The sequence below is a fragment of the Camelus bactrianus genome, chromosome 19, assembly GCF_048773025.1.
Source record: "Camelus bactrianus isolate YW-2024 breed Bactrian camel chromosome 19, ASM4877302v1, whole genome shotgun sequence".
In the NCBI taxonomy this organism is placed as follows: Eukaryota; Metazoa; Chordata; class Mammalia; order Artiodactyla; family Camelidae; genus Camelus; species Camelus bactrianus.
The window spans coordinates 4,574,560-4,592,717 of NC_133557.1; the positions used below are offsets into that span (position 1 = coordinate 4,574,560).

Here is an 18,158-nt window from a genome sequence, read left to right on the forward strand (position 1 = left end):
TTTGCATGACTGGGACACGATGCTATACACCAGAAATTGACGTGTTGTAACTGACTATAGTTTAAATCAATCAATCAATCAATCAATCAATCAATTTTTAAAAATCAGGATGTCTTCAGTGATCTAATTTTTGGAATATGATGGTAGATGTCCTCAGGAGGGCTCCTATGAAACATTCCAGAGATAAAAGCTGGAGTGTGAGGAGTTTATCTGGGAAAAGGAACCCCAGGAAGCAATGACGGGTAACTGGACATGCTGCGCAGGAAGGTGAAGGAAGCCAGGAGCGGGTATTTTCTTAAACAGGTAGGTGTTGCTGGTCTCAGTCCTCCTGTGGAGAAAATAACTCAGATCTGTCCCAACTGAAAGCAGAGGGATGTGGGTTTCTACCGAAGCCCTCCTGTGATGACAGAGGGCTTGGGCTGGAACACCCCACACTTTCAGTCTACCCAGCACACGCTGAGAACATTCCAGAGGCCAGAGAGTTCCCTTAGACAGAAAGTCAGCAGTACTAACAGCCAGAAGCTAGCAGCATAGACTGGCTGCCAGGGGAGCCTGGGTGGGGCAGCGACACCCCCACAACGGTGCTCCGAGTCCTCCCCAACGCCATGCTCAGGTGAGAGCGGAAACATGCTGGTGGTCTTCAGGGATTTTCACTCACGTGGAAACATCTTGGGGACTTGGTAACACAGTTCTAGATCATTTATTGTTATCAAAGCCAGTCTAATTTTGCTGTTGATCCTGCACCAACAGAGTTTATGATGTGTGATGTTTGAGAATCACAGAGTTCTGATGAAATATGTAAAGGACCCCTTGCCCTCTTTGGCTTGTTAGCCAGAAGCCTACTGTTCCCATCCCAGGACCCATATCACCCCTCCAGTTGCTTCAAAGTCTCTCCTAACCTCCAGGGCAGCAAAAATGTTTACTTAAACAGCTGATGTTCACGAACATCTACCGAACACGTAGGCAGGAGAACATGAAAGTTTACATGAGGAAAACAGAGGACTGGAAAACAAATTTGTACAGTGCTTGGAGGATGACAATAAGAGGTTTGATGAATAACAACTGGAAGCAGGCACAGGGCTGCTGCCTGATTTAAAATCTGTTTCAAATCAGCAATATTTCTCCCATGTGTTTACATTTTGTTATAAAAGGGAACAAGTACATAGCCGAAGAAATAAAATAAATCCAGGAGAATACTTTTGCAAGTTGCTGGTATTGTGTACCACCTTCTTTTGAACATGGAAAATTAGTTTACTGGCTAAATAATTTATTTCAGTGATGCATGCTAACTGAGAAGTTCAGAGTGATGGGTGGGTGAGCCAAAAACTGAGGATGATCGAAAAAAATTGCAATCCACTATGCTTGCTTTTTCTTTTCTTTTCCTCCCCCTCTACCCCTTCCTCTCTCTGTCCTGTTATTTTTCCCTTTTGTCCTTTTTTTCCTAATTATTTCATTTATTTCTTTAAAATGGAGATTACCAGACGCTAGGAGGCAGGAGAAAAGGGAAGCGACGGCTCGACGGATATAAACTTTCAGTTACAAAAGGAGCCAGTCCCGAAGACTCTAGTTAATAATAATGTATACTTGAAATTTGTATACTTGAGATTTCAGGTATTTTCACCATATAAAAGGTATTTATGTGAGGTGATGGATTTGTTAATTAGCCTGACTGTGGTAACCATTTCACAGTGTATTCATATATCAAAACATCACGTAAATATACTCCATTTTTATTTGTCACTCATACCTCAGTAAAGCTGGGGAGAAAAAAACCTATTTCTCATTAAATCTGTTTGGCACTCTTTGATAACATGGAATGGATGGCAAAGGAAAGTCTTATTGGTTAGGTACTGAGTGGGCAGCAGGACAAAGCCAGACCTGGGTGAAAAACGCCCAAGTCATGGCTTGGTTTCCCTGAGAGTTGGCTTGAAGGGAGGCAGCCAGAGCAGCAAGGGGACCACAGACGGATGTCCTCACTGAAGCAAGACAATGTCTGTGAACGTGAATTCCCTCATCTGCAAAATAGGGACACCCTGGATGCCTGACACTCAGCCTCTAAAACTCGGCTGTGCCCACAGAAGGGAGCTCGGAGCCCATGCCTGGCAGGCAAGGATCAACACAGCTACACGGACTGTCCGAGGTCTGTGGTTGAAGCCCACACCCTCCGTTTCACACATATGTGCATCTGTGTTCCTCTGAAAGATCTGAAAGGAAAACATACTAACTTGATTAAAAACAGCTTAACAGCACAAAGAGAAGACTGTTCCTTCCCGCATCATATGCTTATGGGAAACGTTGCACGCATTGTTCTAAATCCAGGAGCACACAGGCAGACAAGATACCAAGTCACATAGCTCGCCCTGTCACTGCAAACCTGGTGCTCGTACTTTCAGTGAGGCCTCTCCTTCCATCATCACGTGGTGAAGTGATGCTCTGCAGGGGCTCACTCAGTGCCTTGGCTGTCGAGTGAGGAGGGTCTTTATTTGATCAAAGCAATGCACTGTCCATGGGGTCACAATAAGGAAAAGTGAAGTGTGAGCCCTCCTTCCTTACCTGGGTGAGGTAAGAGGAAATCGCTCTAAGTCAGCTGGTGAATAGCCGCCGGAGACTGCGGAAATGGCCCCAGTTCACCAAGCTCCCAGTACCCATGACCTCTGCCCTCAAGAAGTTGAGACTCATTCCACATCTCTTGAATCCGGCTGGCCTCGTGATGTTCTTTGGCCATCAGAATGCGCCAGAAGTGACAGCATGTCATATGTAGCCTAGATTCGCTCCCTCTTTCTCTCTCTCTTTCTCTCTCTTACGGAGCCCTGCCCAGCCAACATGTGACCATGCCCTGGCTAACCTGCTGGAGGATGACACCCAGGATGCAGTCACCCAGCTGTCAGACAGACAGGTGAGCCAGGCCAGGCGACCAGAGGAACTGCCCAGCTGACCCCTGCCCATCTCCATCCCACTGATAAGGAGCTAAATAAATGCTTATTGTTTTAAGCAACTGAGTTTTGGAATAATTCTCTAGGCAGCATTATAGGTAACGGATACAGTAACAGAGGCTAAGATTCCAATATCATTTTTTATGACTCCAAGACCTATGTTCTTGAAGCTGTAAAAAAGCAGTCACTGCATAATTAACACACATAAGTCTGTGTGTGTGTGTGTGTGTGTGTGTGTGTGTATGTGTGCATATGTGTATAAATATATATATATATATATATATATAAAATACAGCTAAACAAAGGGTACTCTAACTGGGGAGGATTAGCTGTGGGAAGGAGGGTAAAAATATATCACTTTTGCCAAACCAAAAAAGTGACTATTTTATAAAAACAAGGAGGGAAAACCACTCTTACTTTTACTACTTAAAGGGTTATAAATTATAATTTTTAAGAATTTCATTCTTTGACTCTCCTACTATTTGAGAATCAGACCATAAAATACATACACAAAGATAAACGTTTTACTGGTTCACTGATAACCACCTTTTCAGGATTTTTTTTTTCTGTTTTTCCCAACTTTTTCTTATCTGTTCTTCAAGGAACATAATATTGTCATGCAAACCCACAAAAGAAAATACAGCGTCCTTGGGTAAAGAAAGAATAATAAAACTTGGTTAACAGCAATCGATGAATAAAAATTCACCACGCACCAACCATGTGGAAGGCACTGTGCTAACCTGTGGGAACCCAGGGAAGGATAAAGCAGCCTCAGGTCTTCCCTGGTGTACCTGTGTAACTGAGTAGCAACACAAACAATTACTAAACAAGCAAACAAACAAGCAAAAAAGAACGGGAGTTTCTATAAAATAACATTTAGCCTAGTCCATTAAAAATGTTCTGAAATGGAAGGTTCAGAAGATCTGCATCTGACTACTCAAAATGGTCTTAACTCAGGTGCATTATAGTCAATTAAAGTTTTTTTCTCCCCAGAAAATCAAAGTAGGAGTTAATAATGTACTTGCATTACTGTAAGGTCAGGGGAAAAAATATACAAATACCTATCTCTGATGTGGTTAAAGGAATTTTTTAAAAAACCCCGAGGGGTTATATAAATGATAGAAAAAATTACAAAATGTTTTTCCGATTACAGCCCTAGTATGAATATTAGGGCACATCACAGAGATAAGGCTTTAGAGAAATAATGCTTGGTTGGTTGTAACTGCCGTTTTATTTGTGAATTTCAAGCTCAGTGTTGATCTCTGCATTCTCATACACGAGTTGAGACGCTAGATTAAAAAAAGAAGAAGAAGAAGAAGAAAAGAAATAACTTAATGTGCTCTCCAAGAAGGAAAATAATGTCAATAGTGCTCGAGAGGAAATAATGAGAGTTTCAAACAAACTAAAAGAGAACAGATGAGTGGCTTATGTAACAATTGTCTTTAAAACTCTGAAGTTCTATTGTTACAAGGCAAATGCTAACATTTTACTCTTCATTTCTACGATGAACAAAATAACCAAAGAACTTATTAAACTGAACCAAGATGAGTACTAATAAACAGTCCAAGCAGGTGCCCGAAGAGGCTGAAGATCCTCTCCCGCTGCACAGTCTTAATGATAATCTGGGCTGGATGCTGAGCTCTTTTACGTATCAACTGGGGTGTAGGATTGCATTTTCATTGTATGATACATAGGATTTGCAAGTTCCCCAATTTCACATATTGGCATGGGTTTTGGGGGGTAAAATTGCTCGTTCAACACATACTTCAAGTGCTCATTTGGGCCAAGCCCTCCGGAGGTGGTGGGAGGCAGCATGGGTGATGAGGGGGACACAGCTCTGCCGCCATGGAGCTCACGGTCTCCTATGGTGGGCACTCCTTAAAGAAATAATCATCCAAATGAGGCTGTGGTTACAGAAATGCCCACTGCAGGGACTCACAGAAGGTCTTAACACTAGTTCTGACCAGCTCAGGAAGGCTTCCCCAAGGACTTGCCACGGGAGCGGAGATTTCAAAGAAGTGAAGCTCTCAAAGCCAGAGGAAGATAAGGAGAAATGGCACCTGCCAAGGGCCTAATTGAGAGAGGACACTGACGAGGCTGAGGACCTGGAGGGAGACTTGTGACGGGAGCAGGGGGTGCACAGGAGACAATGACGGAGGGTAAGACTGAAAACCTGGGAAGAAGCCAGAAGAAGGCTCTTCTAAGCCAGTGTGAACCTGGATCAGCAGAGCAACATTACCCAGGAATGCGTTAGCAATGCAGACCATATCCCAGACCTCTAGAATCAGACACTCCGGGGGTGGGGGCCAGCAACCCCTCCAGGAGAATCTGATGCACCCTTAAGTTTGAGAATTTGAGGTTGCTTTTTTTTTTTCTGTGAAGTGTACTTCTCACAAATCCTTGGAATCCTCCCACTTCTCATTTCCAGTCTTTCCTGTCACTCAGCCTCTGTCACTGCTCACCTACATTATTGTGACAGCCTCCCACCTGGTCTCCATTTGTCTTTTCACTCATCCATTCACTCATTCACTCATTCATTCATTTAGTATTAATTGACACCTACTATGCGTTCGTAACACGTTAGCAAACTAAACAAAGATCTCTGTCCTTGTAAAGCCTGCATTCTTGTTTGTGGGTAGGCATGGGCAAAGCGGGGGCTGGACAGAAAGTAAACAAAAAACATAAAACTTAGTACACAAGTCAGTTACACAGGCTAGAAAGCGATGTGCTACCGGGGGATGAAAGAAGGGAGCTGATGATCCCAGCAGGGACTAGAGAGCTGCCCTAAGTGAGCTGCCTTTAATCCTCTCAACAAAACCAATTTACAAATGGGAAAAAGAAACTCAATTTCCTTCCAAGATCGACGAGTCAGGACAGAGCTTCCGCTCCAGGTGTTTCAACCTCCCAAAAAAGTTGATGTCTCCCCGTATCCCCGCAGTCGCAATTTTGCTTCCCCGGGAAGCAGGCCCCAAGATAGAGATTTTTATACCAGTGTCTATTAGGGATGCTTATGGAATCAACACCTATGGAAGGGAAGGGAAGGGAGCAGGTCGGGGGAGGGGGGGGCAGGAGAGGTCAGGCTGTGATGAGAAGTCACTAAAGAAGTCTCAGCCAGACCCACTGGAGCTCTGAATCGAGACGGCCCTACAGAGTTGTCCTGAATCGGGGTGAGGGCGCCTGGGTCTCACATACTGGAACTGACGTTCATTGGATGCACGCTGCAGGAAAGGACAGGACGGCAGGCAGGACAGCTCTCTCCAAGCCAGGTCGGTTCCCAGAGCGGGCAGTGTCAATAAGAGATTGTGAACCAGGACCTAGTACCTTAGCAGGAGGGGAAGGAGGTAAGTAAGAACACACACACACAACACACAGAAAAGCAAAACAAAACAAAACAAAAACAGATCCCTGCAGCTTTCCTGGGATCTTCTGTTCCAGAGAACTTCGTGATAGCATCTTCCCTCAGAACGCCCAGCACTGTGGCTGGGGCACTCTGTACAGTTCATGTCAAGCCCATAAGCAAGTCCCTGCAAGGAGGGAATCAGCCCTGCCAGACATCAATGAAGTGTGCAAGCACTCATTCAAGGGGAGTCAAACTGCCAAGATGATAATTGCTCGTAACTGGAAGGAGGTGAAGAAATGAACGTTGCTGAATAGCATGCGGCCCCCAGAGAGCAGGCGAATTTAGTCAAGATGGCATATCATTAGAAAAACTGGAGCGAAACGTTTCAGTCAATATGGTCGGCTCTCCCTGAAACCCACGAGTGGTCACGGTGAACATGGTAAATATTTAATTCCATCACTGACGATTGCCCTTTGCCCCCAGTATTTACCTCGGCAGCCCAGAGAGCTTAGGCAAACACACCGGCTCCTTTGACTTGCCTCCTTCTGGCTTAGCTGACTGCCCGGGGACAGAGCTGCAGGAAACGTATAAGCAAGACTGGCAGACACCGGAACCTAGAGGAGGTAGGAGGTCGGGTCACAAATGTATGGAAGGGACCTTAAGGATGAAAGAGTTACCCCACTCTCCTTAACATACAGGGGAGTATTGACACCTAACAGCCAGAAAGTGGTTTTCTTCAGTGGTTTTCCCTCAGGTCGCCCGGCCAGGGCTCCTAATCTGAAGGCCAGTTCTCTTCCTGTTGTAGCTCACGGTCACTAGAGGTATGTGGTGACTCTGGAATGTGTCAGCTTAGCTGGACTAAACAAAATCCCCCAGTTTCCTTCCCTGCATGTTTCTAATTAGAGTGGGCGGCAAGAGATGCCTTGTCACTCATTTGATGGCTCACTCATCGGGCAGGAGGTTGCTCCACCTTCACCTGCTCTGTTGCCTTCCGCACCTCCTGATCAGTCACGTGTTCAGCTCCATGATGAGGCTACTCCTGCAGGACACCTGTTTGTCAAGGTCGGAGGAAGTGAGAGCCATCACGGGTCCAGTCTGTTTTAGCTTCATGCCAGCAAGTACCAGCCTGTCCTGTTCTCCCCTACATTATACTCATCCTCCTTTCCCTGCAGGCTTCAAGCTCCAGCTTCAGACATGGAGACATGTGCACATACGCTTAATAGCTCTGGTAACTAAGTTATAGTCATTATAAATCCCTATAACAAATTCTCATCCGTGGCTCTCCATCTGGAATTGAACTTGCCTGAAACGAGGTGCTGATAGAATCATTGCTCAAAGTGAGAATGGCCGACCCCCCTGAGACCCAGGGTCACTAACTTCCATTCTTCTCATCAATTACCATCATCTAAGATTTCCAAATTCAGGAATTATATTTTATTTTCACTTTAAATGTATATTTCTACTGATTTGTAAATTTTACCACTGCTTAATAAAAATACAGTAGCTAGTATTCACTGAGTGCTTACGAGGGGCCAAGAACAATCCTAAGCCTTGTTTTGTGTCATGGGGTGTCATTTCTTAGTATAGGGGTAAATTCAGGCCAACTTATATAGGTTTCCCAAAGACACAGAGTGAGAAATCAACAAAACCAGAATTTATTGTTTTGTTATTTTGGTGGGGAGGTAACCAGGTTGGTTGGTTGGTTGGTTGATTTTGAGTGGAGATACTGGGGATTGAACCCAGGACCCTGTGCACGCTCAGCAGGCACTCTGCCACTGAGCTGTACCCTCCCCCCTCAGCAAAACCAGAATTTAAAGTCATGCTGGTTGACTGAAAGCCCCACTCTTGGCACTTTCCTGCCTCTTATGAAGAGATTTTGCTTGAATGTATGGTTTTTTCACATATCTTATAATATTGTGACATCACTACAATTTTCCCTTATTGATCATCACTATTACTTTCTTCCAGGGCTTAGAAGAACTAAGAACTGTTTAGGTAACAAATATGAATGGCCTATCCCGTCACATCCAGGAATACATTACCAACCTACCATGGTGCCCACTCCAACCCTTCCTGGTTATAGCTTCTCAGGTCCGCATGCGAGGGCAGCTGGTACTAACTGGCCGAAGATGACACTTAAGATGCTAACTCAGATACAGAAGGAAGACAATGTTGATAGAGACAAGGAAGAAGAAAAAAGCATTGAATGTGGAAAACAGACCTCCAGTCAATCAACATACTTATCAAGCTCTTACTATAGAATAAGCATACGTGGGTGATACAAATAATTACAAGACATGGTCCCTGACCTTAAGGAACTTACTGGAACTTACACTGGAGTAATAGGACATGGGCACACATAAAAATAACCACTAATACAAGGTAGTACGTAAATGTTGAGTAATGACACAGGCATTTGGTTTCCAAGAAAGCGTGAATTTGAGCTGGATTTGGGGAAATACTTAGGATTTGGATAGATAAAAGGGAAGAGGGGAAAAAAAGATTTTCCAAGAAGGAGAAATGAGATGTGCAAAATTTCTGATCACAAATGAAAAACGTCAAATTGAGTAGGAGCAGGTGTCTGGAAAGGAAAAGACAGAGAGACAATCTGAAGTTTATACTGGAGCCTTAGGGTTCTAGCTAGGGAGGTTTCTGCCTCACGAGATAAAATCACCTGTTTTCTTAAAGTGGATGTCTCAATGCCTACAATCCTTTTTCCCTCCCAGTATTCACACCCCGGGCCGCTAACCCTGCATTATTCCCCTGCAGTGACTCTTGGCTTGACTACATCACATGGTTTAGCCAAGGGGATCTTAGCGAACGTGACACAAACAGAGGCTTGAGAAGTGGGTGAGTGAAGTGGCTTGCTCTCATTCTTGCTTTTCACGAGAACATGCTCAGGGGAAGATGCTGGAGAATGAGAGAGAGATGGTTCTGTTGCCTCCATTGCCCCAAACAATAACCAGCCGACCACGAGGCACATGCATGAGCCCAGCCAGGACCACGAGTCCCGCCTGGTGAGACTAGTCTCTCCCGGTGAACCACAGAGTCCTGAGCTAATAACACAGCACTGCTCTGCACATAGATATTTGATACACTTCTTTTTGTTGCTTCCACTTATTTTTTTTTCCAAAAAAATAAACCAAACTGCTGGTGTTTTCTGCTTTAAATAAAATTCATACTGCAGGCAGGCTGAGAAGCCCTCCAGGGCACCAAAATTTTACTCTAAAGAGAAAGAAATGATTTTCCCCTTCCTTTCACATTTCATTAAAACACAAATATGCATAAACATCATTTTCAATGTAGGCAAGTAAGCAGAGTAAATAGTTATGCTTTTTCTGTGACTCTTATAATCTCAATTATTTTGAAGAGAACAGTCACTTTGCAAAACAATGGTGGTACTTTCAGACACAGAAGAGCCAACTGAGGAGTGAAGTCATTTTTTTTTCCCCCCTAGAGAGAAAACACAGAGGCTAATGACTCGAGGTTAGGGTTTATACTTCTTCTATATGTGTCCCTTCTGTTGAAAGTGTTACAGATGGAACGAGTATAAATGATGCCCTTTCAGATGGGGGAAGGAAGCACTTTCAATATTTTAATCAAAACCATGCTTTTCCTGTTTTTCCCTCCCATATTAATATGTGGGAGGGTAACTATTCTTGGTCCTGTCTCATCCAAGAAGAGCTGTTCTCCCCAAGCACAACAGGCAGCTGGTTTCAGGGCAGGAAAAACATGAAAACTGCCACTACCTAATTCTAGGGACCCGAGGACCCGCAGGTAAATTCATCTCAGAGGCAGTCACTGCTCCGGTCGGGTCCTAAGGCAGGTGCTGTGGTCCCTCTGAGTTCTCCTGAGCACCCCCACCATTTTCCTGGGGAAGAACAACAGGAAGACAAGTGTTTGAGGCAGTCTTTACCCTGATCCTACAGGGAGTTCTGGAGCATGAATCACAGCAGAGTTGTCCCTACTTGTGGCAAGAGGATCGATCTGTTGGCTCGGGGCAGAAGGGAGAATCATAAGTGCGTGAGTGTTGGGGGTGGATTTGTATCTTTGCAGACAGCTTCCATCAGCCAAAGGTAATTCTCTGAGAACGGAGGCAGCTGTGAGCCTTAGAAGCCATTCCTCACGGCTGGGATGGAGATTCACAGACTTGGGAAGGGACTCTGGGTGAGATGCCTACAGGGATGTTCCAGCTCACAGTGTCATGACCACAGCAGCCCGGACTCAGAGGCTGAGTGGGGAGAGGAGAGAGAGGCATCAACAGAGAAGGAAATCCACAAAGCAGATGGAGATCAACGGCTCATTCTCCTCCCATCTAGACATTACTGGAGGAGTACTCAATTACTCCCACCCTAAGCCCACACCTGTACACCCGTGGTTCTGTCCATTGTGTATTACGGACCAATCATAACTTTAGGGCAGGAATTCAGAGCCAATTTCCATAAGATTCAACTGCCTTAGGCACCACCTCCTCAGCTTCCTTGCCAAGTTCAAGTGGCAACTTAGAAAAGTCAAAGCATTGGTAAGGGCACAAGATCACTCCAGAGTTATGGTCGCATTTTAGAAAGTCAAGACTTTCTGAATCACCAGAAAGACCGCTGTCAGAGAACTGATGCATTTAACAGAGATAAAAACTAAGCTTGCCCTGAGAAACAGGATTACCAAACGCCACCCAATCAAAGGCATGATCAGAGATGCCTTTTCTTGTTTCTAAAAAGGAAGATGGAGCAGCATGAAATTGAAAGGGTCCATTTTCCAATTTAATCCAATCGTGACTGACCACATAAAATTCTAAATCAAGGTAGCACTTTCTGGGAGCAGACACCTCTCCACAGGGCTCTAGGAATTCAGGTAAATATTTGAAGTAACAGAATGAACATACCCACACATAATTTCCAACTACTGCTGACTGAACTATCACGAATCATGCCACTTTTTCTCAGGGTCTAGTTGATCTGCACAAGTACTACATGGTAACCAACTGCACTACAGAATTAGTTTTTCTAGATATCTGATACAATGAACCCAGATTTTGCATCGGAGAACTTTATTGTTTTATTGTCTTGAGATAGAATTTACATAGGGTGAAATGCACAAATCTTAACTATATCTTCATGAGTTTTGAATGCACACACATGTAACCCAAACCTCATCGAGATATGAAACATTTTCATCATCCCCAATCCTTGCCCCCACCACCCGGAGGCAACCACTGTTCCTTTTTTCACCACAGACTAACATTCCTTGCTCTAGAAGTTCATCTAAATGGACTCATCTTTCGTCCAAGGCTTCTTTCACTCAGCATCATACTTCTGAGATTCCTCCATGTGGGTTATATCTGTCCTTCATTCCTTTGTGTTGTTGAGTAATCACTCAGTGGAGAAATTTTGGAACCAAATGTTGTCCAGCTTTAGTTCTGATAGTTAAAGCTGATTAAAAAGGCTGATTTAGACAATTCTGATCATTTCTAAAAAGCATGATGTCTTTTAAGAAAATAGTTCCAAGAGAATGGGGCAATATTTTACCACTAGAAAGACTCACAGCAACAGAAACAAACAAAATCTCCAAAGCTAACCTCCCAGAAATTCATCCCTGCTCCACAATAAAACCACACACACACACACACACACACAAACCTATCTGGATCATTTGCAAACCGCTTAAAAGATACAGTTAAAAAAAAAAAAAAGAAAAAAAACGCACTACTGACCTCACTGGAGACAGTTAGTTTATCTTTAAGACTCAGCGCTGGCCAACGAAAGTCAGGCAACCATTTTTCAGTTCTTGGGCAGAGCAGCAGTAATGTAACCTGCAGGGTAATTCCCCGGGCGCTGTATTTCTGGCATACTCTCTTAATTGGCTAGCATGCTAATCCCTTTCTTAGAAGAACACTTAGCACTGGAAACGTGTGAGGCAAACACAAAAATACAAGTCCTGGTTTGGTATGCAAATTAGCACCATGGAAACCGGCCGGGCAGCGCTGAGCTCAGGGCATCCGCAGGCTGCAGACAGAGCTCTGAACCTGAACCGGAGTCCGAAGAAAAGTGCTGTCAACAGGATGATGGACAGAGATCGCTTCTCACTCTATGGCTCCCTTCGATTCTGAACTAGGAGTCTTGAACTTGACAGCTCAATGGACTTTCGATCATCATGGGGCCTCTATTTCTCAACCACAGCCTCAGCTGACAAGTCTTAGCCACGTAGCATACGGACATCAAAGTGTGACATTATTTTAGTTACTATTTCCATCGATAAGGAATGTATTTGGAGAAATCTTCAAAATGTTATGTCTTTTAATTCAAACAGTAAACTAAATGCTCTTCTGTGTCACCTGCTATATGGGCAGAGGAATCCTCTTGTCCTCGGCTCCACTGGGATGGCCCTCGTGGCCTAGGAATGTCTTGGGCATTCTTCGAGGGGCAGAGAGAATTTCCCTCTTAGGCTTCACAGAGGGATATTTCCAAGGACTAATCAAAACACTCTTAGAAAACCATGCCCTCTTGTTCACAGAAGTCCTTCTCTTATTCCAAGTGCCTCCCCAAGTCCACTTAGAGAGACGGTCACAGGCAACTTACTGCTGTATAAAACCAGAGACCTGGAAAGACCTTTCGGCTAAAAGCTCCCATTCCACCTGTAAGAGAAGCTAGTTGTCCAGTCCCTAAAGACTGTATCTGAGATTCCAAAGGCCAAAAAGAGTGAGACAGAAGCCAAGGAAACATGCAGCCAGGAGAACCATCTCTTGTAACAACCAGAGATCACCAGGGTTTACAACATGGCATCCACAGAACTCAGGGGATCCATGACTAGGATGGCAAAAGTATATTCTGATCAGCCTCTAATGAAGTATTTTCCTTAATGAAGGATCTAGATAATAAACCACATTACTATTGGAAATATTTGTTATTTTGCCACCAATTAAAAAATGACAGATGTTTTCATTGGACATTACAGAGATGGCAGATGTCCACCACATATGTGCTTTGCTACCTCAAAATTACAGCAGTTATGAGACTATCAGACCCATGACTAGAGCTTGCTATCAACACACTAATAAAGAGGCATACGTACCAAACTACACAACCAAAGTTTTCTAAAAATATGATGACAATTGTATTTCAAAACAGTTTCCTTTGCATGTATATAATTATATACTTAAAAATCTTATTTACATATGCAGTAATAAAAACAACAGACAACTGATATGCACAATCACATGATTACACTCTAAAACACTATAAGGAGGGAAAGAAGCTACACCCAAAAGACCACAGTATGAAGCTCACAATTGTCTATGGTGGTAGAAACCAAGAGTGGTTGCCTCCAGGGTAGGGAGGATTGACTGGGAAACAAATAAGCAAACTTTCAAGGATGGTGGCAACTATGTATACACTTGTCGCAACTGTACATAAGATATGTTCATTTTATGTTATGTACATTTACCTCCATAAAGTACAGAAGACAACAATATTATTTCAAGGGCTTCACAGGGTTCCTCCAAGGGGTCAATAACTCAAAAATGGTTAACAGCCCCAGATCTCCTAACAGTACCTTGGAGCTGCAGGAAAGCCAAACCAGCACCAAACTGACCCTTGAGTTGCCACCCATCATCCACAATCAGCCCAGAGCTCATAAACCGCCCCGTGTGAGCTCACATCTCTGCTCTGAGAATCTCTCCAGGCCCCCAGCCAACTGACCCATTCCACATGGACAACCCTCACCCACAGCCCAAGATACTCACCAGACTCACTACGTCACCAACTCCACAGCCCAAGGCAGATGGGAGGAATGCTTGGACCCCTTGCAAGGCTAGGGTGGCTTGAGTGAAAAGGCCCCCACCCCCTCCAGCTAAGGCAAGGTGACATCCCACACTGGGCCAGGACAGCAGTGGGGCCCCCAACCCTTCAGTGGTCATCCCACCTCTGAAGCCTGGCAAGGGGTACATGGTAATTGTGTTCCATCAAAAGGTGTCCTCATTCTGATTTTTCAAAATCAAGCACCAGTCAGGATCACTCTAGAAGTTCACCCATCACCATTATTTATAGGTGAGGAAACTGAGACTGGACCACCTTAAATAACTCATCATCAATTAACATAAGACAAGTCCAGGTGACACTTACATCTTTGAAAAAGACAGCTGGCTCCTTTCTGCCAGAGTCAGGCACCCCTTGCATCCACCTTGCTCTGGTTCTACAGAAAACCTGTTAAACTTCTCAGGGAATACACTAAAGACCGAAGGCATCTGCTGGACCCAGGCTCCAGCATGTCCTAAGCCTGTCTTCTGGGCTGTGATGTCTGAAGCTCCTTCAGAAAAATGGTCCAGCAGGAAGGCTGGACTAGGAGCTGAGAGTCATGTGTCCAGATGGAGCCCTGTCACTAGTGGGACCCATGACCCTGGTCCAGCCACCCCCCGTTTCCCCACCTCAGGCTCTTCATCTCCAAAAATAAAAGGGTCAGAAAATACTGAGTAGGGCTGCATGGTAATAGCTCAGTGGTAGAGCTCATGCTTAACATGCACGAGGTCCTGGGTTCAATCCCCAGTACCTCCATTAAAAAGAGAAAGAAAAAGCAAATCCTGAGCCTCCGAGTTCTATCAGGTGTTGACCCCCAGGACCACACTACTTACACAAACACAGCATTTCCACCAGTGACACTTGGTTCTGAGTCCACGATGTTCTCCCCCAGTAATACTTGCTTATTCTAACTCCACCTTACAAAATTTTCCCATTTGCATCCTTATTTTAAATCACCCAGTGTGAGGCTCTTTTTAACATTAAAAAGAAAGCATCAGATTGGGAACCTGTTGCATCTGGAGAGGGTGTGGGCGTTAGGTGCCCCTTCCCCATAGTTTGCTGCATACATCTTGTGGCTGTTCCTGAGTTACATCCTTTTCTAATAAACCAGTAATCTAGTGAAAAACAATAAAAAAAATAAAAAGAAAGAATCTGGGATTCAAAATGAACAGCCTTATAAAGGAAAAAGAGTTACGATGCTAACGCTGGCAAGCTTTGTTATTGTCACTATTAGACCTTTTCTTACACTTAATTAAGAGGTGTGAACAAAAGTACTGACAGAGTATGGATTAAGCTCCTGAACACTGCCTGGGTTCAAATCCCACCTCTTCCATTTAGTAGCTGTACAGTCTTGGACAATTTACTCAACTTCACCATGTGTTTTAGTCTTCCCAACTGCAAAACAGGGGAGTTCTTGGTGCTTCGCTCATAGAGTCATTATGAGGATTAAATAATGTTTGCAAAGAATATAGATCACCTGGCAGATAGTAAGTGCTTATAAGCATGTATGGAATAATAAATAATTTGAATAATAAATTAAATGGTAAATTAAAAGCAAGAGTTTTGCTCAGAAAAAAGTTTAGGTATGGCCTGCCTATCTCAAGATTTCTCACTATTGGCTATAAAACATTGTCCTCTCATTGAGAGAAGGCCTTGTGCATAAAGCAGTCACATATATTGCTTGTTCAATCCAAGCAAAACGTTTCTGGATTAACCACGTTGATATTTAAAGCTCCCTACAAAACAGATAATAAATAGCTCTCAACTATAATTTGTAGAAAAGAAATAAACCACCATGAGTCAAGTACACGTATTCTTAACTAACAATACGATTAATGATTAACAGGGCAGGGTGGGAGCTCTGCTGAACACACACACACACACACACACACACACACACAACTCTCATTAACCTTGAAATACTATCTAAAGGGGAAAGGGAAGCAGCCCCATCTCTGCAGTCAGGCCGTCAGCTGACTATTCCAACTGATAATCTGCAGTAAATCAGTGAGATTTACCTCCACAGATTCAGTCCATAATTCATCTGAAGATGACACCGGAGACAGAAGGAAGGCCATTTTTGCTTCATGGTATCCAATTAAAGTTGAAACCAGCGACTAAGAACCTTTCGACGGACCTCTCGGCGTATCCCTGCCTACAGGCACGTTCACCCCAACCCAAGGGCACCCACTTGCACCCTGAAGTCTCTGGGCATGCTGCATTTACAAGAAGCACTATTTTTAGCCACTAAGCATGGAGGCTTCTGTTTATTCTATTTAGAGCCCATTTCAGGATGCCAGCTAAATGTCCTACTTTACACCGTCCCTCACCAGACCTGACAGTTGGAAACACTTAGTTCTGCTCCGCTTCCATTGTGTTTCTGAAGTCATTTGAATGATTTAAATCAGAGATAAGCATTTGCAAATGAGCTAAAGGAAAAAAGATGTGTCTGAAAACTCCACACTTGCCTTGTTAAGGATGCACACAGTTCTAGTTTAATTCTTGGGGATTTGGTTAAAAGCCTGTAAATCGCAGGGGCAGCTCTTCTCTGATAACATTTCATGGTAACTTTTAAAGAGTCCCTGTTTTCAAATTAAGTATTTTTTTAAATTTCCCATTAAGAAAAAGCAAAAAGAAAACTGTGGAAGAGAGCTCTTCCTTCACTTTTCAATAAATCCACAACCTAATATTCAAACAATAATAATTTTAATGGTATCGTATTCTGTTTGATGAGTCAGCACTAGTCTGTCTCTGATAATGTGAGACATTAGCTTAATCCCTAAGACAGTCTCAAAAAGTTAGTATTATTAGCTTCACTTTCAGATGAAAACACTGTGGACGGCAGACGTTAAAGAATTTGCCCACAGTGAGAAGATGACCAACACTTGAGTAAATCCGACCAAACGGTAACGAGTTTCTTTCTTACACTTGATTTGTGTGCAAGTCTGTACAGACGGCCATGACCCGCAGGTGGTGTTTCTGGGACACTCTCCTTCTTAACGTGTCCAGGAATCCAACCGGGACCTCGCAGCCCTAACGATTTGTAATTAAGATGGAGAAGAAAGAGCTGGAGAAAGCCAAGAGGAGACGAGCCTGCGACCCTGAGACTTTGACCTCTCCATCCTTTTTGGTTCCACTTTTCCCAACAAATCACTGATTCCCCGAAGTCAGTCTCTGTAAACCACAACCCGGTGCAGCAATTTACTCTATGAGATTTATCCACTGGCTTCACATCCTCTGAGAGTGTTTACATCTCAAAAGAGGAATGCGTTAATGTCAGCCAACACTTACCCATCCCATCGGTGGTAGACATGGAAGAACAGACCCTCACTTGGGTTCCTGGGGCTGACTCCAGGGAGCACCCCTGCCCATCCTCTGCTCCTGGTCCCTCAGCATTAGTGGGTCACATGCACGGACCCGTGTTACTTTAGCAACCCACAAACCAAGCGTCCTACTCTCAGATTCTCTCTTTGCACGCAGCTCTATAAACATCAAAGCTAGCCACTGCATCTGCAAAGAAATGAGCGTTTCAGTACATAATTTGGACAGCTGCTGAAGGCTGAATCTGTATTGCAGTGCATGTGAGGTGAGGGTCTCAGAATTAAGGAAGAGGCTTATGGGAGTTCAGGGAACCAACTTTGAGGTGATTTTTGCCTCTAACTGCCTGAAGTCAAGCCATAAGCCAGGACTCACCTCGCCCCACCACTAGAGGGCACCAGGCACAGATCTCTGGGTTCCACTTTGCAGGAAGGGCCTCTTTGCTCCTTCCCCACAGGTGGCTGGTGCTGACAGCAAACCTGCACTGGCTATGGACCTTAAGACAGGTTGGTAGCATGGAAACGCCATGGTTTTGACCCGTGGGTTCAAATCCTGACTCTACTGCTTTCTGTAACTCTGAACCACCCTGAGTCCATTTCCCAGCAGGAAAATAGGACTGATCGTGTTTGCTGAGTGTTGAGAGGCTTAATCGGGACAACACATCTAAAGTCACAGGCACACACCCAGGGTGGAGCAAATGTTAGAATTGCCAGTTTCCCACAGGAAACTGTCCATGGCGCCTGTCTCCCGGAAAGGTACGATTGAAATAGACAAGAG

At 44.1% G+C, this 18,158-nt stretch overlaps 1 protein-coding gene across 8 annotated transcripts in view; it reads right to left on the minus strand.

Moving 5' to 3' along the window:
• The window catches only part of PLCB1 (phospholipase C beta 1), a 648,142-nt gene that overhangs the window by 476,713 nt on the left and 153,271 nt on the right, over nucleotides 1-18,158 (minus strand). The window contains exon 2 of one of the 8 annotated variants that reach the window (XM_045508563.2): nucleotides 6,764-6,887. The exons of the other annotated variants lie outside the window; for them this stretch is intronic. The gene's annotated coding sequence lies outside the window, so the exon portion shown is untranslated. The remainder of the gene's footprint in view (nucleotides 1-6,763; nucleotides 6,888-18,158) is intronic. 8 annotated transcript variants of the gene reach the window in all.